At 43.8% G+C, this 27,747-nt stretch overlaps 1 protein-coding gene and 1 non-coding gene across 2 annotated transcripts in view; both read right to left on the bottom strand.

Annotated features, from left to right (window-relative positions):
* The window catches only part of LOC126354406 (prolactin-releasing peptide receptor-like), a 478,232-nt gene that overhangs the window by 146,700 nt on the left and 303,785 nt on the right, over positions 1-27,747 (bottom strand). The gene's annotated exons all lie outside the window — the stretch shown is intronic.
* On the bottom strand, positions 18,196-18,270 carry Trnas-cga (transfer RNA serine (anticodon CGA)). The gene has a single exon. It is a non-coding gene; the product is annotated as a tRNA-Ser (tRNA).

Raw genomic sequence — 27,747 nt, 5'->3', positions numbered from 1 at the left:
GAAAGACTTTGCAGGAACGTAGTCACTGCAAAAGATTGGTGGCAGCGGTCGTCACGAGAGAAGACCGCAAGAAACCCGGGCTCGGAGAGGCCACATGGTACTACGGAGACGGAAGACCATCGCGTTCGACTTATGGCACTGGCGCATCGTACTCCATCTGAAGCAGCAATTTGATCAACAATTTTCACCACAGTGGCACAACGAACAGTTGCAAATGAATTACTTGAAGTACAGATCGGAGACATACGCCCAGTAGCGTGCGTTTCACTGACTCCAACCCACCGCTATTTGCGACTTTAGTTGTGTCAATCAAGACTTTATCAGAAGGCACGGTGGTGCTCTGTTGGGTTTTCTGTTGAAAGCTGGTTCTGCCTTGGTGCTAGTGATGCCTGTGTGCTGGTCAGAAAAGCATTTCAGCGCCTGCAAACAACCTGTCTACGTGCTGGGCACACAATACCTACACTTGAAATTATGATTTGTACTGCGATTACGTATGACAGCTGGAGCACTTTCATGATTATTTCATGCATCCTGACGTAGGTCAGTCTGGTGAATTAACCTCCTGTGCATCCAATCATGAACAGTATTCGAGAGGACAGTTTCAAACTGGATAATGCTCGCTCATATACCGCTGTTGTAAACCAGCATGCTCTACAGAGTGTAAAAGTGTTGCCTTGGTCTGCTTTATCACCAGAGTTGTCTCAACTCGAGCAGATAAGGGACATCATCAGACAAGTACAGTGTCAACCACAACCAGAACTAACTTTGCCAGTACTAATCGAACATGTGAAACAAGCGTGGAACTCTAACGCAGCAACTGACGTCCGGCATCTGTACAACACAGTGCAAGCATGTTTTCAAGCTTGCATTCAACATTAATTATGTTTTGGTGTTGCGATTTTTTCCGCCAGTAATAACAAGCAGCGAGACAGCCCCAATACGAGCACCGCCGGAAAGTTGGTCGTCTCAGAGTTTTATAAGCCAGCAGATTGCAGTGCTGCTGCCGGCCGCGGTGGACGAGCGGTTCTAGACGCTTCAGTCCAGAACGGCGCGACTACTACGGTCAATGGTTCGAATACTGCCTCGGCCATCGATGTGTGTGTTGTCCTTAGGTTAGTTAGATTGAAGTAGTTTTAAGTTCTAGGGGACTGATGACTTCAGATGTTAAGTCTCATAGTGCTCAGAGCCACTTCAATGATTTTTTTGCAGTGCTACCGGCGATGCGATATAACAAATTTTGTCGCCTTCGTCGCTATCGCTGATATTGGTGGATACAACACCTAGGTAGACTGTCACTGAATTCGTTCGAAAATCCAACAACAATTCGTCACAATGCTTGAGAAATAAGGATAAAATTTGATTCTTTTTGTATAAGGAGCTGATTGAAAGCTTAGCCAATATACAGCTCAATCATATTAGCAAAGTGAATTCTTACGTTCAACTTCTTATGAGACTAACGTTTTTGGGAAAAACTGAGAAGCATGTCGTATGATTTTGGTGTCAATACACACTGCCTGACAAAATCAGAGAATCACTCAGGAGATAGCGTAGAATATCAGTGTAATTAAGTACACGTACACATAAAGGGCTGTATGTGGATCGTTAGAGAAGCATTTCTCTGTGACAGCTAGAACGACGCCAAGAGCTCATTAGTGTCGTTAATATTTACCGCTGTTACCATGCTTGGTAGAGTGTATATGGGGAATGAGCAAGGGAGTGGGGGCGGAAGGGGAGGAACATCTTACGACGATGAGTGGTCACGCAGTCGCCGGGTACTCGTGTGATGCATTGTTACTATCACCTGAGAGAATTTGAAGGGGTCTCATGGTGAGTGACCATTTGACCGCCTGATCCAATCGTGGAATATCCAAATTTGTGTGGCAGTCTGATGTGACAGTTGCCCTCTATTGCCCTCTATTGGAAAGTATGAGAACGTGAGGTGAGGTATACTCGTGGTCAACGTTACGTTTGACCACGTCTGACTACCACAAGGCACGATCACTGTATTTTGTACAAAGCATATGGTATCACTTTTAGTTCCGCTCCTGCCTTCCGAAAACAAATAACGGACTTCCTGTGTCATTCCGGTTTACCTGGCGGTATAGGTCAAAGACTAGCAATAGACGCATCAAGGAATTACCATCTCGGGTGTGGGCTGCCGCAAAAAAAAAAGAACACAAATGGCCGCCTTGACCGGGATGCACGGCCTGATGGTGAATGGCATCGCACTGTGTGCCACGACGAATGGTGGTTCTGGGCTACCGGGAATAGCCATCGTCGGCGATTTGGTGGTGACCTACGAAGAGAATAGATCCGTCCAGTGTTTTGGAGAAGAACAGTGGTGCCCTCCTGGCGCCATGTTATGAGGGGTCATCGGAGATACTTTCAGGTCACGACAGGTAGTGCTGGGGGAACTCTGATGGCACAACGATACATCACTGACCTCCTGCATACTCTTGTGTTATTCTCATGCGACGCGTCTGCTTTACTGGGGAGTGGAGTTGATTCCTACTGAGCATGGGCTTGTCGCAGCACTGAAATTGCATACGTTCCTCATCTCTGTGCGTAGTTTGTTGGGTTGGGTTGCATGATCACTGATGTAAAGGTGGAGGCTTTGGTGAGTGGAAACTGTCTTCAGCAGAAAACAGCAATGTTGCTGAGGTTCGTATGTGCCCCAGTTTTCAAAATAAGGGGTGGTCGTTGTGACGTAGCATGTTCTGCGTCCATGTGCAGGGTTTCCGATGTACTCACTTGGAAGATTTGATTGGTGAAGTATTTTCACATTGGTCTTAGCCAGAGGTCTTGGTTTGAATATACACTCCTGGAAATGGAAAAAAGAACACACTGACACCGGTGTGTCAGACCCACCATACTTGCTCCGGACACTGCGAGAGGGCTGTACAAGCAATGATCACACGCATGGCACAGCGGACACACCAGGAACCGCGGTGTTGGCCGTCGAATGGCGCTAGCTGCGCAGCATTTGTGCACCGCCGCCGTCAGTGTCAGCCAGTTTGCCGTGGGATACGGAGCTCCATCGCAGTCTTTAACACTGGTAGCATGCCGCGACAGCGTGGACGTGAACCGTATGTGCAGTTGACGGACTTTGAGCGAGGGCGTATAGTGGGCATGCGGGAGGCCGGGTGGACGTACCGCCGAATTGCTCAACACGTGGGGCGTGAGGTCTCCACAATACATCGATGTTGTCGCCAGTGGTCGGCGGAAGGTGCACGTGTCTGTCGACCTGGAACCGGACCGCAGTGACGCACGGATGCACGCCAAGATCGTAGGATCCTACGCAGTGCCGTAGGGGACCGCACCGCCACTTCCCAGCAAATTAGGGACATTGTTGCTCCTGGGGTATCGGCGAGGACCATTCGCAACCGTCTCCATGAAGCTGGGCTACGGTCCCGCACACCGTTAGGCCGTCTTCCGCTCACGCCCCAACATCGTGCAGCCCGCCTCCAGTCGTGTCGCGACAGGCGTGAATGGAGGGACGAATGGAGACGTGTCGTCTTCAGCAATGAGTGTCGCTTCTGCCTTGGTGCCAATGATGGTCGTATGCGTGTTTGGCGCCGTGCAGGTGAGCGCCACAATCAGGACTGCATACGACCGAGGCACACAGGGCCAACACCCGGCATCATGGTGTGGGGAGCGATCTCCTAGACTGGCCGTACACCTCTGGTGATCGTCGAGGGGACACTGAATAGTGCACGGTACATCCAAACCGTCATCGAACCCATCGTTCTACCATTCCTAGACCGGCAAGGGAACTTGCTGTTCCAACAGGACAATGCACGTCCGCATGTATCCCATCGTGCTCTAGAAGGTGTAAGTCAACTACCCTGGCCAGCAAGATCTCCGGATCTGTCCCCCATTGAGCATGTTTGGGACTGGATGAAGCGTCGTCTCACGCGGTCTACTCGTCCAGCACGAACGCTGGTCCAACTGAGGCGCCAGGTGGAAATGGCATGGCAAGCCGTTCCACAGGACTACATCCAGCATCTCTACGATCGTCTCCATGGGAGAATAGCAGCCTGCATTGCTGCGAAAGGTGGATATACACTGTACTAGTGCCGACATTGTGCATGCTCTGTTGCCTGTGTCTATGTGCCTGTGGTTCTGTCAGTGTGATCACGTGATGTATCTGACCCCAGGAATGTGTCAATATAGTGTCCCCTTCCTGGAACAATGAATTCACGGTGTTCTTATTTCAATTTCCAGGAGTGTATATAAATGATTTGGTGGACAGGGATGTCAGCAATCTGCTATTATTTGCTGACGATGCAGCGTTGTATGGTAAGGCGTTAAAGTTGAGGTACTATAGGATGATACAAGACGATTTAGATAAAAATGTCAGGCTGATGTGATTAATGGCAGCTACCTCTAAATGTGGAAAATATGCACGTTAATGCGAATGAGTAGGCAGAACGAACCTGTGACGTTCGGATACTGCATTACTAGTGCCCTGCTTGATACAGTCAAGTCGTTTAAATATTTGGGCGTAGCGTTGCAAAACGATGTGAAGGCAAATGTAGGGAAGGCAAATAGTCGACTTCGATTTTTGGTAGAATTGTAGGAAAGAGTAGTTCATCTGTAAAGGAGGCCGCATGTGCATCTATTCCTGAGATCTGCTCGAGTGTTTGGCATCCGTATCAGGTCGGATTGAACGGAGACATCGAAGCAATTCACGGTCTGGCTGTTAGATCTGTTACTGTTAGGTTAGAACAACACGTAAGTGTTACGGAATTGCATCGGGAACTCAAATGGGAATCCCTGGAGGACAGGCGACATTCTTTTTGTGAAACACTGGAGAAAATTACTAGTACTAGCATTTGATGCTCACTGCGAAACGATTTTACTACCACTAGAATTAGGGCTCATACGGAGGCACATAGACTGGTTTTTCCTCGCTCTATTTGCCAGTGGAACAGGAAAGAAAATGAGTAGTAGTTTTACAGGTTAAACCCCGCCACGCACTTTATGGTGACTTTCGGAGTATTTATGTAGATGCAGTTGCAGAATATGCCACACGATATAATGGACTGGTGGGAGACGTTGTGTAGAGGAGATAATTACCTCCATTCACGGAAGTCAATTTCAGACTTATTTCTGATAAATAAACGCCTCTCTGTGTGCCACAGGGCTGATGTGATGTACCTTTCGCATTTCCTGCTTTTATGTTTGCGTTTCCTTTAAAGTCAAAGAGAAAAGTTGAAGCGGTATCCCAGCGTAGAACTTGCGCCTACCGTCACGAATTATTGATTTTCAAGTGTTAAAAATATATGATGTTTTACCGGTTCCACGGTAAGAGGAAGGTTTCACTCTCTGTTAATGAACGAGGGTTGACACAAGTTATTTCAGCTCGAAATCGGTGGTAGCCATTTTGATTGCGAGAATAAGTGAAAAGTCTGTATTTTTTATCTCTCTAGAAGAAATAATATAGTAGTAATTCAACAGTGAAAAATTGAGTTATTATTCTGTGCAGTACTGTAATATACAAAAATACGGAAGCCCAGCTTCATACTTCGGAGTTATTACTAAGATCCAATTACAAAAGGAATGATGGACACAGTCCACATTTCGCAGGTTGTGAGGTAATGGGCAGGGGCTCGTCAGAGGCCACGTGGTGCCGTACCTTAGCCGGAGCAAGAGGGGTAGCCACAACGCGTTCTTCAGGCCGACCTCGTGGCTGGGAATTCCATGTTAATGCTGTGTCGAGAAATTGGCTTTGTGTCGATGAAGGAGATTTGTATGATGCGGAGTGCCAATGCTAGTGGACTTTGTGAAACCTTAATGGTAGACATTTCACAGTTCGTATGGGAATTAGTATCAGCCAGATGAACCACGATACCTAAAAAGGAAACATATACACTACCATTATTTGCATGATAATTCTCATGGTATAATCAGATTTTCAATATCTTTATTAGTTTAAAGTTCAGTATCTGACCGTAAATTATAGAAGTAACACCCAGCAACGAATTTCCAAAATCTAAACGGTTCATCTGATTTTGTCGACCTACGTATCTTTAGATAGCTATTAGTGTAAACCTAAATTGATATTAATTACTGGCACTTAACTTGAATGGTACATGAGTTAGTGGAGGTCAAAGTAGCCAATTACTATAGATCGCATCAGGCCATAAGTACTCCACAGTTAAACGAAAAACCGGTAGGAGCATGCTTTTAAATATATTTATTCATCTATGTCTTTGTTTATATTCGACTTATACTATTCATGAAGAAATTGTTTAAATAATTACTGTGTTTTAGAAAGCTCAGAGACATTGGGCTACTGGCCCACCTTTTGTTGCTGTTCCACTGATGTATGTTTATTTGATAAGTGTGTGTATTTAATAATGTGTATTAGAGCGTTTTTATGGTCCAGTCGTAGGAATATTTATTTTATTTCAAGTTACTTAACCCTAGGACGTCTAAGGGGGCGGGAGGGGGGGACGGTTGGAGTTTGTTGAACTCACAATTTTTTTTATGTCCCGTCTTTTGCCCAAGTAACTTCCATACTACATATTCCCTTTGACTTATTGTTTGTATTGGCTATTTTATGAAACGTTAGTGTCAATATAATTTATAGAAAATTGATGGTTTGAAAGAAAAAATAAATAAACTTATTATGGGTCCAACAACCCCCCTCCCCTTTAGGCTTCCATTCTATAGAAAATTTCCATTAGTAGGATTTCGTATTTCTCATCTCTACAACTCTATAACAATGCAAGTTAGTTTCTTGTTGGTTGGTGTTCTTGACATTCACAACAATCGGTTTGCTTTCAGAGGAAGCGATTGTTGATGTCAGTCAGTTGTTATTTATCTTGTAAACTTGCTGTGAGCTAGTGCAGTTCACAACACGTAGGCCTCCAGGAACTCTGATGTCCTACACAGCAAAAACGTTACCAAGTAAAAACTTACTGATGTTTGGTAACAGTGCACCAAGATAAAGGCACTGTTGGAGGGGAGAAGAATAAAACCGAAATAAATGTATATTATAATTCCACTAAAGTCGGAATTGATACCATTGATCAAATGGCGCATATGTGCACCTGCAAGAGGGGAACAAAGAGATGGCCTCTATCTATATTTTACTCTCTCGTTGACTTTTTTCCTATCAATGCAACCAACATATACATCCAGCAACATCCGAGATGGAATGATAGGAAACACAACTAATGGAAACTTTATCTTCTCCAAGCTGGGATGGAACTAGTGAAATTTCAGGTAGAAGAAAGAAGTGACAATGCAAGACGGTTATCTAACCAAATTGTTCAATCAGTGAAGACTATTCTACAAAAGAAAATCAAAGAAGTGACAACAGAAGAACGTCAGCCTCCTGCAGGGAAAGGTCGGTGCGATATTTGTGTAAGAAAAGCTAAAACGAAGAAGCAGAAGTACAATAATCTAAGTAAACCAAAACAGTATTGTGGACAGTGTCATAAACATGAGTATACACATATTCAGAAAAGAAGGGAAATGTGTCTCTTGCCTTGAAGTTGAGGACACGGAATAATCTATTGTATATGAACACATCTGTATTTTGTATTGCAATATGTCAATTTTTTATTCACTCAATACAATATTTATGACAATTAACAACATTTATAAACCGATGCCTTATTTAAAATACATAAACCATTTTGAAAGTTGTAAATTTTCTTCAGTAAACTTACTTAATATCTATGGGATCGTTGTACCCCCCCCCCCCCTTTTCCTTAGGCATCCAAGTTAGAAAAAAAGGCTTGGGTGTCCTAGGGTTAAATGTAAATCCAGTATTTCGAATGTGTTACATTATCTTTGAGAGTGAGCGTCGGCTTGGAGACAGGGCGGGTGTGCTCTAAGCAATCATAGCATTCGTTCCAAAAAGGACACATGGAGAGACTGTATGGAAGCGGGGGAGGTGAATAGTTTCGAGAGAGGACAGGGGAGTTCTGGACAGTATGGGAGAGGACAGGGAGAATGTCTTGGACAGTACGAAGCGACGGACGCAGATTCGCGGGAAAGACTTAGAGAGTGGAGAAGTTTGCTTTGTCATGGATAGAAATATTTCGTAGTGCCGACTTGTGCACTTGTAAGATTTCCGTGGCTTCTGCAGTAAAGACGTAGTATGCGTTGAGAAGTAAATATCTCGTGAGCTATGTTGTTCACAACTAATTACGTGAGGTAGGAATCTATTGTTTCCGTGTTATTCAATTTACATTTCATTTAATTGCTGGACCATCGGCACCAATAAGTGTTTTTCGGTAATAACGGGCATTCTTAAAGGTACTTCTGCTTTCGTATCCATCATTTAAAATCCTGCAGAATTTACGTAATTGCAATCTTTCATTTATAAATTTCTATATAACATTCAAAATTCACAATTGCTGAGTGATAGGAATCTTCGACCATTCGATTCATTAGTATAATCATATTGTATACTGTAGACTCAGCAGTATTTGGCTTATAATGCGGCAACTACGTATCCCAGCCCCTAGGCAACGAAACCAGCCAAAACGTATAATATTTCAACCCTGAGTCTGAGGGTACATATTTGAGGGCCATCACACCACATCACTTGTTTTTGAAAGCCCGCAAGGTGGATACGGCGATCGGACGTACTATTATTCGGACAAGCAGAATAAACAGAGCTATGCCTGTAAATGGGTGCATAATCTTTTCGTATTAGTTCTACATAAACGAAATATTCTTTCCCTTGTTGTATATTTATGCTAACAATTAAGAATAGTGCGACCATTTACCAAAAAAATACAGACTTTTTTTCATTCTCACGACCAAAATTTCTACCCCCGAGTTGTTGTTTGAGGAGATTAAATAAAATTTCCAAGTAAGTTTATTAATTCGTGTTTAATGAAACTATTAGCCGTACATTTTGACCATACCTCCGATATTTAAGAATTCTCCGAGTGCGGATCAGAGTTATTAGTTAAGACATAATCCATGTTCTGATAAACATGTGCAGATTATTTTACGGTTTCTCTTGGTACAGACTTGTCTCTTTGCTAGCTTCTAAACTGAAGGAAACTTAAACGAAATGAAATCATTTATGTCGCTACGGCCCAGTAAGTTTGTTAAACAGAGAAAAATGAAAGATAAAAAATATACTATCTATTCTTCTACAAGTGTTGCGTACGACATACCGTGAATTAGCAGCGATATTTTAATTACGCCGCGATATGAAGTCTCTCATTTTGTACCCTGACTGTGTCAGACCACAGGCAGTTCCGAGGAGCCGCTATTCAACAAGCCTGCCACGCATTTAATACCGCGCACCATTATGTGTTGCCGAGCACCTGTTTATGAAACGCCGTTTCGTAGAGCTCGTCACAAACCCAGCGGGACGTGTTAATGAGCTATTATGCAGTAAAGCATTTAACTCTGCGCTAATTATCATATTTCACTGCAGTGACAGGTGACTGATTAATCAACCACTGGCTTTGCATGTTCGCAAAAGAGTTGCGTTTGTGAAGCGGCTACCACAAATGGAAAGTGCCACACTTCCTGTTCGGCATTCATAAAACAATTTTTTTTACGAAAGTAATTTTTTCTAGTATAAATTGCCTTTTGCTGTTACAAGTTATTCCAGGTTTCACTCGATGCTGTTTGACAAATTTTTTCCCGTTGTAGTACGTTTGATACTCTGACGGTGCTGATGTGATGTGGTGCACGTCACGTTTTTTGAACATAAGGCGCAAATGCATGGAAAGGAGAAGCCCAATGCACAGAACAATACAGTATGCGTAGTCGTTGGTAAACAGCGAGTAAGAATCCGTGGGACAGGCCAGTCGCGTCGTTGGTGATGTGGCCGGAGTGCAGTGTAATAACAACATCTAGCTAGGAATCACGAGAGTCTGTTGGACTTCTTCTTTTGCTTTAATTTTTTAAATACTTTTCTTCCTCTAGGTCAACCCTGGCGAAGTGTGGTTCGTGTGCCATTCCCTTCGAGTAAGTGTCCCCCTCACCTCCAACCGTCACAGTTTCGCTTGCTTATCTGATTTACACGAAGATATTTACCCACTTTAATTCCGCTGATCGGATAATGGGTTCGGATATTTTCACGACGTTGAAACTGTATTGAAATACCTTTTTTAAACTTACGAGTCCCCTCATGAACCATGGACCTTGCCGTTGGTGGGGCGGCTTGTGTGCCTCAAAGATACAGATAGCCGTACCGTAGATACAACCACAACGGAGGGGTATCTGTTGGGTGGCCAGACAAACGTGTGGTTCCTGAAGAGGGGCAGCAGCCTTTTCAGGAGTTTCAGGGACAGCAGTCTGTATGATTGACTGATCTGGTCTTGTAACACTAACCACAATTGCTTTGTTGTGCTGGTACTGCGAACGATTGAAAGCAAGAGGAAACTACAGCCGTATTTTTTCCAGAGGGCATGCAGCTTTACTGCCTGGTTAAATGATGATGGCATCCTCTTGGGTAAAATATTCCTGAGGTAAAATAGTCTCCAATTTGGATCTCCATGCAGGGACTACTCAGGAGGACGTTGTTAACAGGAGAAAGAAAACTGACGTCTTACGGGTCGGAGCGTGAAATGTCAGATCCCTTAATCAGGCAGGTAGGTTAGAAAATTGAAAAAGATAAGAATTGGTTAAATTTAGATATAGTGGGAATTAGTGAAGTTCGGTGGCGGAGGAACAAGACTTCTGGTCAGGTGAGTAGAGGGTTATAAATTCAAAATGAAATAGGGGTAATGCAGGAGTAGGTTTAATAATGAATGGAAAATAGGAATGCGGGTAAGCTACTACAAAACTGCATGGTGAACGCATTATTGCGGCCAAGATACATACGATGCCCACGCCTACCACAGTAGTACAAGTACATATGTAGACTAGCTCTGCAGATGATGTAGGGATTGATGAGATAAAAGAAATTATTGAGATTGTGAAGCGAGACGAAAATTTAATAGTCATGGGTGAATGGAATTCTATAGTAGGAAAAGGAAGAGAAGGAAACGTAGTAGGTGATTACGGAACGGGCTAAGGAATGAAAGAGGAAACCGCAGGAGGAGGTGGCCACTCTTCGCGAACAGCTGAGCGTGTTGATGGCCGCGGTCAGCCGTCTTCAGGCTGCTGCCTCGGAGTGTTGCGGCAGTGGGAAGTCTGGTGCGTCGCAAGGTACACCCCAGGTGTTACATGCTTCACCCACTGTCCCTGCTGTCGAGACATCTTCGCGCGTACCGGGCGCGGTTGGGCCACCCTCTCCCCAAGGGGAGTGGCAGGTTCAGCGGCGTTCACGGCGCACGAGGCGGAGGGTCAATGTGGAGGCTGGCCATGTGGCGTCGCCCGCTCTGCCTGTGAGTGGACATGTGGCTACTCCTTCAGCAAGGTCCGAGCAGGCACACGGGGGGAGGGGTTTATTAGTTATTGGGAGCTCCAACGTTAGGCTGGTGATGGAGCCCCTTAGGGAAATAGCCGAAAGGTCGGGGAAGAAGGCCAGTGGTCACTCTGTCTGCTTGCCGGGGGGTCTCATCCGAGATGTGGAGGAGGCCCTACCGGCGGCGATAGAGAGCACTGGGTGCGGCCGACTGCAAATTGTTGCTCATGTCGGCACCAATGACTCGTGCCGTCTGGGTTCAGAGGTCATCCTCAGCTCGTACAGACGGTTGGCGGAGTTGGTGAAGGCGGAAAGCCTCGCTCGCGGGGTGGAATCAGATCTAACTATTTGTAGTATCGTTCCCAGAACCGATCGCGGTTCTCTGGTTTGGAGCCGAGTGGAAGGCTTAAACCAGAGGCTCAGACGATTCTGCGGAGAGCAAGGGTGCAAATTTCTCGACCTCCGTTATCTGGTGGAGAAATGTAGGGTCCCCCTGAATAGGTCAGGCGTGCACTACACGCCGGAAGCGGCTAAGAGTGTAGCGGAGTACGTGTGGAGTGCACATGGGGGTTTTTAGGTTAGGGAATTCCCTCCCTAGGCCCGACAAGACGCCTCCTGAGACGCGGCAAGGCAGGAGTAGGCAAAATGCAACAGGGAATAACAATATTAATGTGCTAATAGTAAACTGCAGGAGCGTCTATAGATAGGTCCCAGAACTGCTCTCATTAATAAACGGTCACAACGCCCATATAGTACTAGGGAAAGAAAGTTGTCTGAAACCACATGTAAACAGTAATGAAATCCTAAACTCAGATTGGAATGTATACCGCAGAGACAGGCTGGACAGTGAGGGGGAGGCGTGTTTATAGCGATAAGAAGTGCAATAGTATCGAAGGAAATTGACGGAGATTCAAATTGTGAAATGATTTGGGTAAAGGCCACGGTTAAAGCAGGCTCAGACATGGTAATTGGATGTCTCTATAGGCCCCCGGGCTCAGCAGCTGTTTTGGCTCAGCACCTGAAGAATAATTTGGAAAATATTTCGAGTAGATTTCCCCACCATGTTATAGTTCTGGGTGAAGATTTTAATTTGCCGGATATAGACTGGGAGACTCAAACGTTCATAACGGGTGGCAGGGACAAAGAATCCAGTGAAATATTTTTAAGTGCTTTATCTGAAAACTACCTTGAGCAGTTAAACAGAGAACCGACTCGTGGCGATAAGATATTAGATCTTCTGGTGACAAACAGACCCGAACTATTTGAATCAGTTAATGCAGAACAGGGAATCAGCGATCATAAAGCGGTTACTGCATCGATGATTTCAGCCATAAATAGAAATATTAAAAAAGGTAGGAAGATTTTTCTGTTTAGCAAAAGTGCAAAAAGCAGATTTCAGAGTACTTGATGGCTCAACACAAAACCGAAATACTAAATGTCTTCTTCCAAAGCTGTTTCACATTGGAAGACTGCACTGTGCTTCCTTCTCTAGATTGTCGCACAGTTGACAAAATGTTAGATATCGAAATAGACGACAGAGGGATAGAGAAACAATTAAAATCGCTCAAAAGAGGAAAGGCCGCTGGTCCTGATGGGATACCAGTTCGATTTTACACAGAGTACGCGAGGGAACTTGCCCCCCTTCTTGCAGCGGTGTACCGTAGGTCTCTAGAAGAGCGAAACTTTCCAAAGGATTGGAAAAGGGCACAGGTCATCCCCGTTTTCAAGAAGGGAAGTCGAACAGATGTGCGGAACTATAGACCTATATCTCTAACGTCGATCAGTTGTAGAATTTTGGAACACGTATTATGTTCGAGTATAATGTCTTTTCTGGAGACTAGAAATCTACTCTGTAGGAATCAGCATGGGTTTCGAAAAAGACGGTCGTGTGAAACCCAGCTCGCGCTGTTCGTCCACGTCACTCAGAGGGCCTTCGACACGGGTTCACAGGTAGATGCTGTGTTTCTTGACTTCCGCAAGGCGTTTGACACAGTTCCAAATAGTCGCTTAATGAACACAGTAAGAGCATACGGACTATCAGATCAATTGTGTGATTGGATTGAGGAGTTACTAGATAACTGAACGCAGCATATTATTCTCAATGGAGAGAAGTCTTCCAAAGTAAGAGTGATTTCAGGTGTGCCGCAGGGGAGTGTCATAGGACCGTTGCTATTCACAATATACATAAATGACCTGGTGGATGACACCGGAAGTTCACTGAGGCTTTTTGCAGATGATGCTGTGGTGTATCGAGAGGTTGCAACAATGAAAAATTGTACTGAAATGCAGGAGGATCTGCAGCGAATTGACGCATGGTGCACGGAATGGCAATTTAATCTCAATGTAGACAAGTGTAATGTGATGCGAATACATAGAATGATAGGTCCCTTATCATTTAGCTACAAAATAGCAGGTCAGCAACTGGAAACAGTTAATTCCAGAAATTATCTGGGAGTACGCATTAGGAGTGATTTAAAATGGAATGATCATATAAAGTTGATCGTCGGTAAAGCAGATGCCAGACTGAGATTCACTGGAAGAATCCTAAGGAAATGCAATCCGACAACAAAGGAAGTAGGTTACAGTACGCTTGTTCGCCCACTGCTTGAATACTGCTCAGCAGTGTGGGATCCGCACCAGATAGGGTTGATAGAAGAGATAGTGAAGATCCTACGGACAGCAGCACGCTTCGTTACAGGATCATTTAGTAATCGCGAAAGCGTTACGGAGATGATAGATAAACTCCAGTGGAAGACTCTGCAGGAGAGACGCTCAGTAGCTCGGTACGGGCTCTTCACCGAAGAGTCAAGCAGTATATTGCTCCCTCTTACGTATATCTCGCGAAGAGACCATGAGGATAAAATCAGAGAGATTAGAGCCCACACAGAAGCATACCGGCAATCCTTCTTTCCACGTACAATACGAGACTGGAATAGAAGGGAGAACCGATAGGAGGGTTCCGCCACACACCGTCAGGTGGCTTGCGGAGTATGAATGTAGATGTAGATGTAGAACCACCTGGTAGAATTTTGCACAGTGCATAACTTAACACTTGGTTCAAGAGTCATAAAAGAAGGTTTTTATACATGGAAGAAGCCTGGAGATAGTGACAGGTTTCAGATAGATTATATAATGGTAAGACAGAGATTTAGGTACCATGTTTTAATTTGTAAGACACTTCCAGGGGCAGATGTGGACTCTGACCACAATCTATTGGTTAAGAACTGTATATTAAAACTAAAGAAACTGCAAAAGGTGGGAATTTAAGGAGATGGGACCCGTATAAACTGAAAGAACCAGAGGTTGGAGAGAGTTTCAGAGTGAGCATTAGGGAACAGTTGACAAGAATGGGGGAAGGAAATAAAATAGAAGAAGAATGGGTAGCTTTAGGAGATGAAATAGTAAAGGCAGCAGAGGATCAAGTAGGTAAAAAGACGAGGGCTAGTAGAAATCCTTGGTTAACAGAAGAAATATTGAATTTAATTGATGAAAGGAGAAAATATAAAAATGTAGTAAATGAAGCAGACGAAAAGGAATATAAACGTCTCAAAAATGAGTTTGACAGGAAGTGCAAAATTGGTAAGCAGGGATGGCTAGAGGACAAATGTAAGAATGTAGAGGCGTATATCACTAGGGGTAAGATAGATACTGCCTACAGAAAAATTAGAGGGACCTTTAGAAGAGGATGTAGATGAAGAGGAAATGGGAGATATGATACTGCATGAAGAGTTTGACAGAGCACTGAAAGACCTAAGTCGAAACAAGACCCCGGGAGTAGACAACATTCCATTAGAACTACTGGCAGCCTTGGGAGAGCCAGCCCTGACAAAACTCTAATTTCTGGTGAGCAAGATGTATGAGACAGGCGAAATACCCTCACACTTGAAGAAGAATATAATAATTCCAATTCCAAAGAAAGCAGGTATTGAGAGATGTGAAAATTACAAAACTATCAGTTTAAAAGGCACGACCTACGATTCTAGCTTTTGTGGACTTAGAGAAGTCTTTTGACAGTGTTGACTGGAAAACTCTCTTTCAAATTCTGAAGGTGGTGGGAGTCAAATACAGGGAGCGAAAGGTTATTTACAATTTGTACAGAAACCAGATGGCAATTATAACAGTCAAGTATTTAATTTCTATCGAAATATCGCTTTAGCTTTGATAGTTTTAAAATGACAGAACGTTCGATTACAGCTTTATGTTTACAGGTAAATCAGCTATTGAATATGTGTGTTATGTAGATGTGCTTTCTTAATATTGTCCATTGCTTTTGGTTTCTCGTGTTGTGTTTATTGCCGGCCACTGTAGCCGAGTGGTTCTAAGCTCTTCAGTCCAGAACCGGGCTACTACTACATTCGCAGTTTCGAATCCTGCCTCGGGCAAGAATGTGTGTGATGTCCTTAGGTTAGTTAGCTTTAAGTAGTTCTATGTCTAGGGGTCTGATGGCCTCAGATGTTAAGTACCATACTGCTTAGAGCCATTTGCTGTTTGTTTAGGTGTACAATCTTTATTTCATGAAAGGAAACACGGAGGACGATTTGATTACCAGGAAGTCATGATGCAGGTTTTGTTTACCTTATTGGTTCATAAAGTGGTTTTGTTATCGTATTTACACTGCCACGCGACAGAACGTGCTATGAATCAACAATAGACCCATTCATTACTTAGTGCTACTCAGAGACGTGCAGTACGATACGATGCGGCAGTACCGGTACAGTATTTCCTGGTCGCTGGATTGGAAGGAGAAGTCCTATTCCATGGCCTGCGAGGTCACCTGACTTAAATCCACTGGACTATTTCCTATGGGGATATCAAAAGTCACTTGTGGATGGATACGCAGACTGAATTAATTGACATAATTGTAGCTTTACGTGTTTTCATTTGAAATACACCAAGAATATTTGTCAGGGTGCGTCAGAAACTTTTTTTCGCTGGTGTCATGCTTGCATTGTGGTCGATGGCCGTCAGTTTCAGCACATTTTGTAAGATACAGTAGCAATAGCATTAAAGGGACACATTGAAAGTAGCATAAAATTAAAACCCTGTAACTAAAAGCCGACTACTCAATGTGGCTTACATAAAATAGGAGCTAAGACAAACTTCACATCATGAAAGACAAGCAATTTATAATTTAGTGAGGAGACAGGTAAAGACGTACAATAATATGCAGTAGTCATAGGATAAAAAATTAAAAATGTACTTTCTATTAAAAGAAGACGTTTTACAGCTACGTAAAATAAACTGGTGGACCTTGTGGACTTCACTAGAGGAGATCGGCATATGCCGTGTGATCGTTAAACCTAATTAAGGGCCACCAAAGCAATGGAGACAACACTGACCCAGGTGAGAAGAGTGTATGTCTGACGTACAATAACCAGAAACCAGAAGGAGAAGGAAATAGCGCTCGACACTGCTTCAGAAAAGAAACCTTCCTCAGCAGGACTACGTGCTTAAGCGAAGTTTATTCATTGAAATGCCCGATGGATTATGGTTAATGCTGCGAATAATTTATTTTTCTTCTAAAATGTTTAAAGCAGCATCCTTACGCTGAATATATACAACACAGCAATTGGAGTTTGTATTTGAAAAGGAATGATTATGATCCATCAGGTGGTTAGTGAGAGTGGATATAGAACTGCCTAAGCGTCTGATGCTATCTGAATCATATGCAAAAGGAGCAACGAGTTTGAGCTATGTAGGCTAAATTCAATCAGTAAACTAAATGCAATTAATACCCAATTGTGAGTAGCAACCGCCTTCGCTGGTTTCGTGGTGTTTCAATAGGTGCCCGACCTAATGGGGGGAGGGTTGTAGAAAGTGGGCATAATCCGCTCTTTCCTACACCATTTGCCGGGCCTGTCGGTTATAACATCTACATATGCCATTTTCCACTGACTTAATTTGTAACGCACCTATCACGACAGCTATTTTCTGAGATGTTACATAGAATTTCTTGTTTGCTTCTTTATGTGTACTACTATAACTATTATGGGCTCCCGTCTCTTGTTTGTTTACAGTATAACATCTGAAGATGGGCATGTAAGATCCCGAAACTGGTCGTGTTTTAACCTTTGAAAAATAAAAAGAACCTTACGGTGGAAACAGTATTTTCAACTTCTGCTATAATGCTCAGTCGCTGATGTTTCTCCGGCCGAATTGTTTGTAGAAAAATCATTTAAATAATTAGCATTCTCATTTGAAAGAAATGAAACACACTATTTTGGACATATTTATGGATATTAATAGATTCCGTTCCAAACTTCTCTTGGTTCAGTTGCAACTACACAAGGAAACTGTTTCTCGTTTGCTGGGTTACTACATATTGAAACAAGAATACAAGGATGTAAAGTTATAAATCTTTGTTCCATAACACATCTCCATGAGTTCAACAACCATTCTAAGACCTTTAAGTCTCTCGAACGGACAGAGATGCAGCAATGTTTAATGTAATGCCACAAAGTACGTACATAAGATTCGTTTATGGTCATAAAAAATCATTTTTCGGATGAACAGAAATCCCACCTCTGAAGTGTTCATTCTGCGGCGGAATGTGCGCTGACATGAATATCCCAGGCGGATCAAAACTGTGGGTTGGACCAAGACTCGAACTCGGGACCTTTACCTTTTGCAGGTAAGTGCTCCACAGTGAATGTGCTCAGCCAAGTTCAGCTAACAAAGAGCTGTTGGGACATCGATTTCACTTCCTGAGACGTTTACGCGTAACGGAGTACGTAGGGCTGTTGATCCACAACGACAGACAGTCGCTCTAGCAATTGACGTGCAGTGCCATGACGTCATCATACTGGTAGTGTTGGAGGGGGAAGCTGATATGAAACTTCCTGGCAGATTAAAACTGTGTGCCCAACCGAGACTCGAACTCGGGACCTTTGCCTTTCGAGGGCAAGTGCTCTACCATCTGAGCTACCGAAGCACGACTCACGCCCGGTACTCACAGCTTTACTTCTGCCAGTATCCGTCTCCTACCTTCCAAAATTTACAGAAGCTCTCCTGCGAACCTTGCAGAACTAGCACTCCTGAAAGAAAGGATATTGCGGAGACATGCCTTAGCCACAGCCTGGGGGATGTTTCCAGAATGAGATTTTCACTCTGCAGCGGAGTGTGCACTGATATGAAACTTCCTGGCAGATTAAAACTGTGTGTCCGACCGAGACTCGAACTCGAGACCTTTGCCTTTCGCGGGCAAGTGCTCTACCATCTGAGCTACCGAAGCACGACTCACACCCGGTACTCCTTTAGATGTGGCGCAGTGTGATGCACCCTTTGCCATGTTCCTCACATGGTTAGCTGAGTGTAGATGCAGACGTACGCTATTTGATCGGAGTTACCCGGACACCTGGATGTAAATGACTTAAAAGTTCCCGGTGCCCTACATCGGCAACGGTGTAATTCAATATGGTGTTGGCTTACCTTTAGCCTTGATGACACCTTCCACTGTCGCAGCAATACGTTCGATCCTGTCCTGGAAGGTTTCTTGGGTAATGGCAGCCCATTCTTCACAGAGTACGGCACTGATGAGAAGTATCGATGTCGGTCGGTGAGGCCTGGGACGAAGTCGGCGTTCCAGAACATACCAAAGGTGTTCTATAGGATTCAGATCAAGACTCTGTACAGGCCAGTCCATTACAGAGATGTTAGTGCCGTGCAACCACTCTGCCACATGCCGTGCATTGTGAATAGGTGCTCCATAGTATTGAAAGATGCAATCCCCGTCCCCGAATTGCTCTTTAAGAGTGGGAAGCAAGAGGGTGCTTAAAACATCAATATAGGCCTGTGTTGTGATAGTTCCACTCAGAAAAACAAGGGATGAAAGACCCCTCCATGAAAAACACTACCACAACATAACACCATCTCCTCCGACCTTTCCTGTTGGCACAACATACGCTGGCAGATGATGTTCACCGGGAACTCGCGATCCCCACGCGCTGCCATCGGACTGGCACATTGTCTACCGTGAGTCGTTACTCCAAACAACGTTTATCCACTGCTCAATCGTCTATTGTTTACTCTCCTTTCACCAAGCGAGGCGTCGTTTGGTATGTACTGGCGTGCTGTGTGGCTTATGAGCAGCCGCTCGACCATGAAATCCCAGTTTTCTCACCTCCCGTCTAACTGTCATAGTACTTGCAGTGGACCCTGATGCAGTTTGGAATTCCTGTGTGATGGTCTGGCTAAATGTCAGCCTATTACACGTTACGACCTTCTTCAACTGTCGGCGGTCTCTGTAAGTCAACAGACGAGGTCGGCATGTACGCTTTGGCGCTCTGCGTGTCCTTTCACGTTTCTACTTCACTATCACATAAAAAAAAGTGGACCTAGGGATGTTTAGGAGTGTAGAAATCTCGCGTACAGACGCATGACACAAGGGACACCCAAACACCTGACCACATTGGAAATGCATGAGTTTGGCGGAGCGCTGCCTTTCAGCTCTCTCGGGATGTCTAATGACTACTCAGGTCGCTGAAATGGAGTACCTGGCAGCACGTGGCAACCCAAGGGAGGTAATATGAGAAAAGTATGTTTTGGGGGCGTGTCCAGATACTTTTAAACACATTAAGTAGATGTAAACGTAATTTCCAGAGTACCCCAAACAAGCATGATAGAATCGTTACTTTTCACATTAGATACAAACGACGGAGTGAATAATGTCGGAAGTTCCACAAGGCTGTTGACAGGTAATGTGGTCGTAGAAACGCCATGAGAGTTCAGCAATTTGAGGGAACTCCTGTGGACTAATTATGGACGGTGAGGATACTGACAGTAGGTACTGAATATAAATAAATGCAACATACTGCACATATATAGGAGAAGGAATTCTCTCGTGTGTAATTGTGCTACTGGTGACAAATTGCCGGAAACTGTTTGTTGTTGTGATCTTCAGTCCGAAGTCTGCTTTGATGCAGCTCTCCATGCTACTTTCTCCTGTGGAAGCCTCTTCATTCCGAGTAACTGCTCCATTCTACATCTGTCTGAATCTGCTTGCTGTATTCAGCTCTTGGTCTGCCTCTACGATTCCCCCCCTCCTCCCCCACCGTACGCTTCCCTCCAGTAATAAATTGGTGATCTCTTAAAGTCTCAGTGTGTGCCGTATCTGAAATCAATAACTGCTACAAAATACCTAGGGTAAGCATCTGCAACCGCCTTATGTAGTGTGACTAAATAAAACCAATCCTTGGGAAAGTGAATTTCAGATTGAGATTCAAAGGAAGAATCTTAAGGAAACTAATTCATCCACGAAAAAAGTGGCTCACCAAACGCTTGTTCGCGTCAGTTCTTGGGTATTGGTTTGGGTCCGTTGCAGGTTGGAATAGTAGAAGAAATACAGCAGGCAATATACAATGACAAACGGCGCCTTTCGTCACGGTATTGTTTAGTAGGCAGGAGAGCGTTACAGAGATGCTCAACGAACTCTAGTGGCAGACGCTGCAAGAGAGGCGATGTACATCACTAAGAGGGTTACGACTGAATTTCCGATAAAGTACGCTCCGGGAAGACGGGCACAACATATTACTTCTTCATACGTATGACTCGCAAAATGACCACAAAATGACAACCCGGTTACCACCATCGCTACCTTTACTGGTTGCTCTTGAGGTAAAATGACTATTGTTCCTCCACATACATTCTGATACCTCTGTGAAAATGTCCGCGGCAGAGTTCAAGCCGTAAAGTTGGCGAATGGTGGACACACCTCATCTTAATGTCCACTAACAGGTGAGGGAATACTTCTTGTGAGATGCTGTATATCGTCACATGTATGATAACAAATTGGTTTTGAAGTCTTACGTCATGAGAGATATCGTTTCTGTTATTTTCATTCACATTGTGTCATAGATACATATACATAAAAAATTATTTAATAGCAATTAACAACACTATTGCCTAAACACCAGAATATAACACAGATAACGCATAACCTACAAAGGTACTGCGGTACAGCCGCTTTCTGGTTGATCACGTAGGATAACTTAATCATAGGTAACACTTGGTTCAAGAATCATGAAAGAAGGTTGTACACATGGAAGAACCCTGTAGATACTAAAAGGTTTCATATAGATTATATAATGGTAAAACAGAGATTTAGGAACCAGATTTCAAATTTAAGACATTTCCAGGGGCGGATGTGGACTCTGGCCACAGTATATTAGGTTATGAACTGTAGATTAAAACTGAAGAAACTGCAAAAAGGTGAGAATTTAAGGAGATTGGACCTGGATAAACTGAAAGAACCAGAGGTTGTAGAGAGTTTCAGGGAGAGCATAAGGGAAAAATTGACAGAAATAGGGGAAAGAAACACAGTAGAAGAAGAATGGGTAGCTTTGAAGAATGAAATAGTGAAGGCAGCAGAGGATCAAGTAGGTAAAAAGACGAGGGCTAGTAGAAATCCTTGGGTAACAGAAGAGATACTGATTTTAATTGATGAAAGGAGAAATTAAAAAATGCAGCAAGTTAAACAGGCAAAAAGGAATACAAACGTCTCAAACATGATATCGACAGGAAGTGAAAAATGGCTAAGCAGGGATGGCTAGAGCACAAATGTAAGGATGTAGAGGCTTATCTCATGAGGGGTAACATGGATACAGCCTACATTAAAATTAAAGAGACTTTTGGAGAAAAGAGAACCACTTGCATGAATATCAGGAGCTCAGATGGAAACCCAGTTCTAAGCAAAGAAGGGAAAGCAGAAAGGTGGAAGGAGTATATAGAGGGTCTATACAAGGGTGATATTCTTGAGGACAATAGCATGGAAATGGAAGAGGATGTAGATGAAGAGGAAATGGGAGATATGATACTGCGTGAAGAGTTTGACAGATCACTGAAAGACCTAAGTCGAAACAAGACCCCGGGAGTAGACAACATTCCATTAGAACTACTGACAGCCTTGGGACAGCCAGCCCTGTCAAAACTCTAATTTCAGGTGAGCAAGATGTATGAGACAGGCGAAATACCCTCACACTTGAAGAAGAATATAATAATTCCAATCCCAAAGAAATCAGGCGTTGACAGATGTGAAAAACCGAACTATTACTTTAATAAGTCACAGCTGCAAAATACTAACGCGAATTCTCCACAGACAAATGGAAAAACTGGTAGAAGCCGAATTCAGGGAAGATCAGTTGGGATTCCGTAGAAATGTTTGAACACGTGAATCAATACTGACCCTACACCCTACGACTTATCTTAGAAAAAGGAAAACCTACGTTTCTAGAAATTGTGGACTTAGAGAAAGCTTTTGACAATGTTGTCTGGAATACTCTCTTTCAAATTCTGAAGGTGGAAAAAACCGTAGAGGGAGACCAAGAGATGAATACACTAAGCATATTCAGAAGGATGTAGGCTGCAGTAGGTACTGGGGGATGAAGAGGCTTGCACGGGATAGAGTAGCATGGAGAGCTGAAACAAACCAGTCTCGGGACTGAAGACCACAACAACAACATGTAGGTTTGCCTTTCCCTGCAACTACTTTGGCACTGGAAATGTCATATTTCCGTTGCTGAACGAGTGTGGAACACGGATAAATGACTGCACCGAGTGCTTTATTTTGTTAGACACAGTAATTATTTTCCTCGTGACTATTTGTTATGTATAACTCTAGTTACCGCACAGACGAGCTAGTTTCAGGGACAGTTCTCGATTAAAAGTCGTCTCTTGACATTCAGAATGTATTAAAAATGCATGCACTGACGGAACAGAAGTCACGTGACACCTCTTAATTTCGTGTCGAACCTCCTTTAGCTTGGTGTAGTGCCGCAACTCGTTGTGTTGTGGACTCAGTAAGTCGTTGGAAGTCTCCGGCAGACATATTGAGCGATACTGCCTGCATTGCCGTCCATAGCTGCTAAAGTGTTGCCACCGCAGGATTTTGTGCACATACTGACCTCCCATAAATACGCAATGTGTGGGCAAATCATTGGCTCGACTCACCTTCAGTGCTTTTCAAACCAGTTGGGAGCAGCTGTTGAAACCTTGGGTCTATGGCTTCCTGGGGTCTGTGCCACACTCGAACCCTACCACCAGCTCTTACCAACTGAAATTGGGACTCAACTGACCAGGCCACGGTTTTCCTGTCGTCTACGTTTCAACCGATATGGTCGCAAGCCCAGGAGCTGCAGGCGATATAGCGCCTTTAGTAAAGGCACAAGCGTCGGTCGTCTGCTTCCATAGCGTATTAACGCCGAATTTCGCCCTGCTGTCCTAACGGATACATTCATTGTAAGTCCCACATTGATCTCTGCGCTTATTTCAAGGCATGTTGCTTGTCTGTTAGCCCTGACGACTCCACGAAGACGCCGCTGCTTTCGGTGGTAAGGTGAATGCCGCCGACCAGTGGGTTGTCCATGTGAGAAGTAATACCTGAAATTTGATTTTCTTCGCACACTCTTGACAATGTGGATCTCGGAGTATTTAATTCCGTAACGGTTTACGGAATGGAATGTCTCATTCGTCTAGCTCCAACTATAATTACACTTCGAAGCACCTTAATTCCCGTCATGCACCAATGACTAACCTTTTCACGTAAAGCACATGAGTATAAATAACAGCTCCGCCAATGAACTGGCATTTTATACTTTGTGTATGCGATACCACCACTATCTGTATGTGTGTAGCGAAAGTGTAGAAGTTGTAATGTATTCTAATCGGAGTGCCATACGGTAATGCTTTGAACTGCATCGTTTGACGAGAATTCTCTCAATGTCAGTCTTCCGTTTCCAGAAGTGTAAGGGAGCAACGAGCGTGACTGTCACCGGTGGAACAAAGGTGAATGCTGCGCATCAGTTCAATGCACCCTGTCCACAAACAAAGGGCTTGACATAATCAAGTTACGAATTTTAATCGTGGGTGAAAGGCCGGGCTTTATGATTACCGTTGCGTGAAATTGCACCCCTCGTCCGCCCGTAATGCTACTTAACCGATCATGCGTGGAAGACGGGGACCAAAGAGAACACATACAAATTAGGTGTCAGTAATGAATGGCCAAGGTCGGCTAAAACGATTCGTATGTGCACGTCACGCAACGGTGAACACGAAGCAACACTGTGTTATAATGTGACATGCCCTTTGTCGGCTGCATTGTAGCATGCACTGCCGTAATTCATAACTACATACGCTATAGTCATGGTGATTCCAGACCGTAATTTTGGCATTTAATGGATTCTTCAGTGTCTAGTGTTTTATCATGAAAAATCTCAAATTATTCAAATCATACTGCGTTACTCACTGATATAGTTGCAGTTAACCAAGTCGGAACTGGCCTCGGAAGGCCCAGCGGAGCCGGCCGACCGCCGTGTCATCTTCTACCGGTATATGCCAATGGATGCGGATATGGAGAGGATTGTGGTTCGTACACCGCTCTTCCGGTAGTTGTTAGTTTTCGTGACCGGAGCCGCTACTTCTCAACCAAGTAGCTCCTCAATTGGTTTCAAAAGGGCTGAGTGTTTCCCACTTGCCAATAGCGCTCGGTAGACCCGGACAATCACCCGTCCTAGGGTAGCCAAGTCCGACAGCACTGAACGTTGGTGATCTGACGTGAATCGGTGTTGCCACTGCGGCAACGTCTTTGTCATAGTTGCAATTGAAGACAATAAATCAAGTAATCTGAAATACACACGTAACTGGTCAAATTAAAATTAAGTTCAGTTGCATTAAAGGCAATTAAAGTTAAAGGGAAAATAGTAACATGTGCTCCTAACCAGATCGTTGGAAATCCGTATATGTTTCTAAAATGTTATTTCGATTTTGCTTTAATGCTAAAATATGGCTCTGAGCACTATGGGACTTAACATCAGAGGTCATCAGTCCCCTAGAACATAGAACTACTTAAACCTAACAAACTTAAGGACATCACACACATCCATGCCCGAGGCAGCATTCGAACCTGCGACTGTAGCAGTCACGCGGTTCCGGACTGAAGTGCCTAGAACTGCTAGGACAACGCGGCCGGCTTGCCTTGTTGCAACCTCAAATTTATCGGACAATCCATTGCTTGCTACTGAATCGAAAGCAGAGATTTGAAGATTAAAGGCATCCCATGACATGAAATATTTTCATGCAATATAGAAGTAGACATTTGGAAAACGTTAGAAAAGTAATAAGTATTTTTTAGTCTAGCAGAACCGAAAACTGAGCACAAGATGTACATATGTGAGCATTCTTTGTTACGTTCTCTAAATGCAACCTGGCTGCTATCGACTGCCATGGCTTGGGAAAATTCTAGTTTTTTCAGTAATGAATATGACAAGAGACACTCGGCGTCAGCTACTCTAATGTACTGTCATGTGATCTAACGTGGCCACTCCTGAAAGCTAGATCAAGGGGTAATAAACCTTTGTTTAGCAACTGGTTGGCTGACTTTTCAATCTCCTCAGATTTACCAGTTGCTGTTTCCCATCCATGTTAAAGATTTTGAAATACTTAATATCAAAGAAAGAAAGATGAATGACACTACAGCAATTTTAAATACCTATTGCAGTATGGCTAAGGAAAACACTTCTCAGTAAGTAAATAATAATAAAATATCAACCGAATGAACTATGAACCCAGCCGCTGTTGGGTAGATCTGTGTGCCTCAGTTTTACAGATAGCCGTACTGTAGGAGCAACAACAACGGAAGGGTATCTGTTGAGAGGCCATACAAACACGTGGTTCCTGAAGAGGAGCAACAGTCTTTTCAGTAGTCGCAGGGGCAACAGTCTGGATGATTAACTGACCTGGCCTAACAACATTTACCAAAACGGCCTTCCTGTGCTGGTACTGCGAAAAGCTGAAAGCTAGGGAAAACGACAGCCGTAATTTTTCCCGACGGCATGCAGCTTTACTGTGTGGTTAAATGATGATGGCGTCCTCTTGGGTAAAACATTTCGGAGGTAAAATAGCCCCCACTCGGATCTCCGGGTGGGGACTACTCAGGTGGACGTTGTTATCAGGAGAAAGAAAACTGGTGTTCTACGGATCGGAGCGTGGGATGTCAGATCCCTTAATAGGATGAGTAGGTTAGAAAATTTAAAACGGGGGAATGGGCGGGTTAAAGTTACATATGGCGGACATTAGAGAAGTTCGGCGGAAGGCGGAACAAGACTTCTGGTCAGGTGAATACAGGGTAATAAGTACAAAATAATATAGGGTTAATGGAGGAGTTGGTTTAGTAATGAATAAGAAAGGTAAGTGCGCGGGTAAGCTGCCACGAACAGCATAATGAACGCACTATTGTAGCCAAGATAGACATGAAGCCCACGCCTGCCTCAGTAGTACACGTTTATATGGCTCTGAGCACTATGGGACTTAACATCAGTGGTCATCAGTCCCCTGGAACTTTGAAGTACTTAAACCTAACTAACTTAAGGTCATCACACATCCATGCCCGAGGCAAGATTCGAACCTGCGACTGCAGCGGTCGCGCAGCTGCGGACTGAGCGCCTAGAACCGCGATACCATCGCGGCCGGCTGGCCTGGAGACACTGGAAGGTATCAGATATATTATATAATGGCAAGACACAGATTTTGGAACCAGGTTTCAAACTGCAAGACATTTCCAGGTGCAGATGTGGACTCTGACCACAATCTATTGGTTATGAACTGTAGATTAAAACTGAAGGAATTGCAATAAAATAGGAATTTAAGGAGATGTGACCTGAATAAACTGAAATAACTAGAGCTCGTAGAGAGTTCAGAAAAAGCATTACGGGACTACCGACAAGAATGGGGGAAAGACATACAGTAGAATAGCATTGGAAAACTTTGAGAGATGAAATAGCAAATGCGGAAGCGGATCAAGTAGGTCAAAAGAACGAGGGCTAATAGAAATCCCTGGGTACCAGAAGAGATATTGAACTGAACTGATGGAAGGAGAACATAGAAAAATGGAGTAAATGAAAAAGCAATAAAAACTTCTCAAAGATGAGATCGGGAGGAAATGCAAAATGGCTAAGCAGATGTGGCTAGAGGAGAAATGTAAGGAAAATTAAAGAGACCTTTGGAGAAAAGAGAACCACTTGTATGAATATCAAGAGCTCAGATGGAAAACGAGTTCTAAGCAAAGAAGGGAAAGCAGAAAGGTGGAAGGAGTATATAGAATATCTATACAAGGGCGATGTTATTGCTGGCGATGTTATGGAAATGGGACGTAGATAAAGGTGAAATGGGAGATATGATAGTGCCTGAAGAACTTTACGGAGTAGTGAAAGACCTAAGACGAAACAACACGGGGGTTGACAACACTCCACTAGAACTACTGACAACCTTGGAAGAGCCAACCCTGACAAAACTCTACAATATGGTGAGCAATATGAATGAGACAGGAGAAATATCCCCAGACTTCGATAAAAATATAATAATTTCAATCCCAAGAAAATCAGGTGGTCACAGGGATGAAAATTACCGAACCATCAATCACA

Source organism: Schistocerca gregaria, chromosome 3 (assembly GCF_023897955.1).
Source record: "Schistocerca gregaria isolate iqSchGreg1 chromosome 3, iqSchGreg1.2, whole genome shotgun sequence".
In the NCBI taxonomy this organism is placed as follows: domain Eukaryota; kingdom Metazoa; phylum Arthropoda; class Insecta; order Orthoptera; family Acrididae; genus Schistocerca; species Schistocerca gregaria.
Note: the sequence above shows the minus strand (reverse complement) of the source record. Positions and strands in the feature narration are given on the sequence as shown.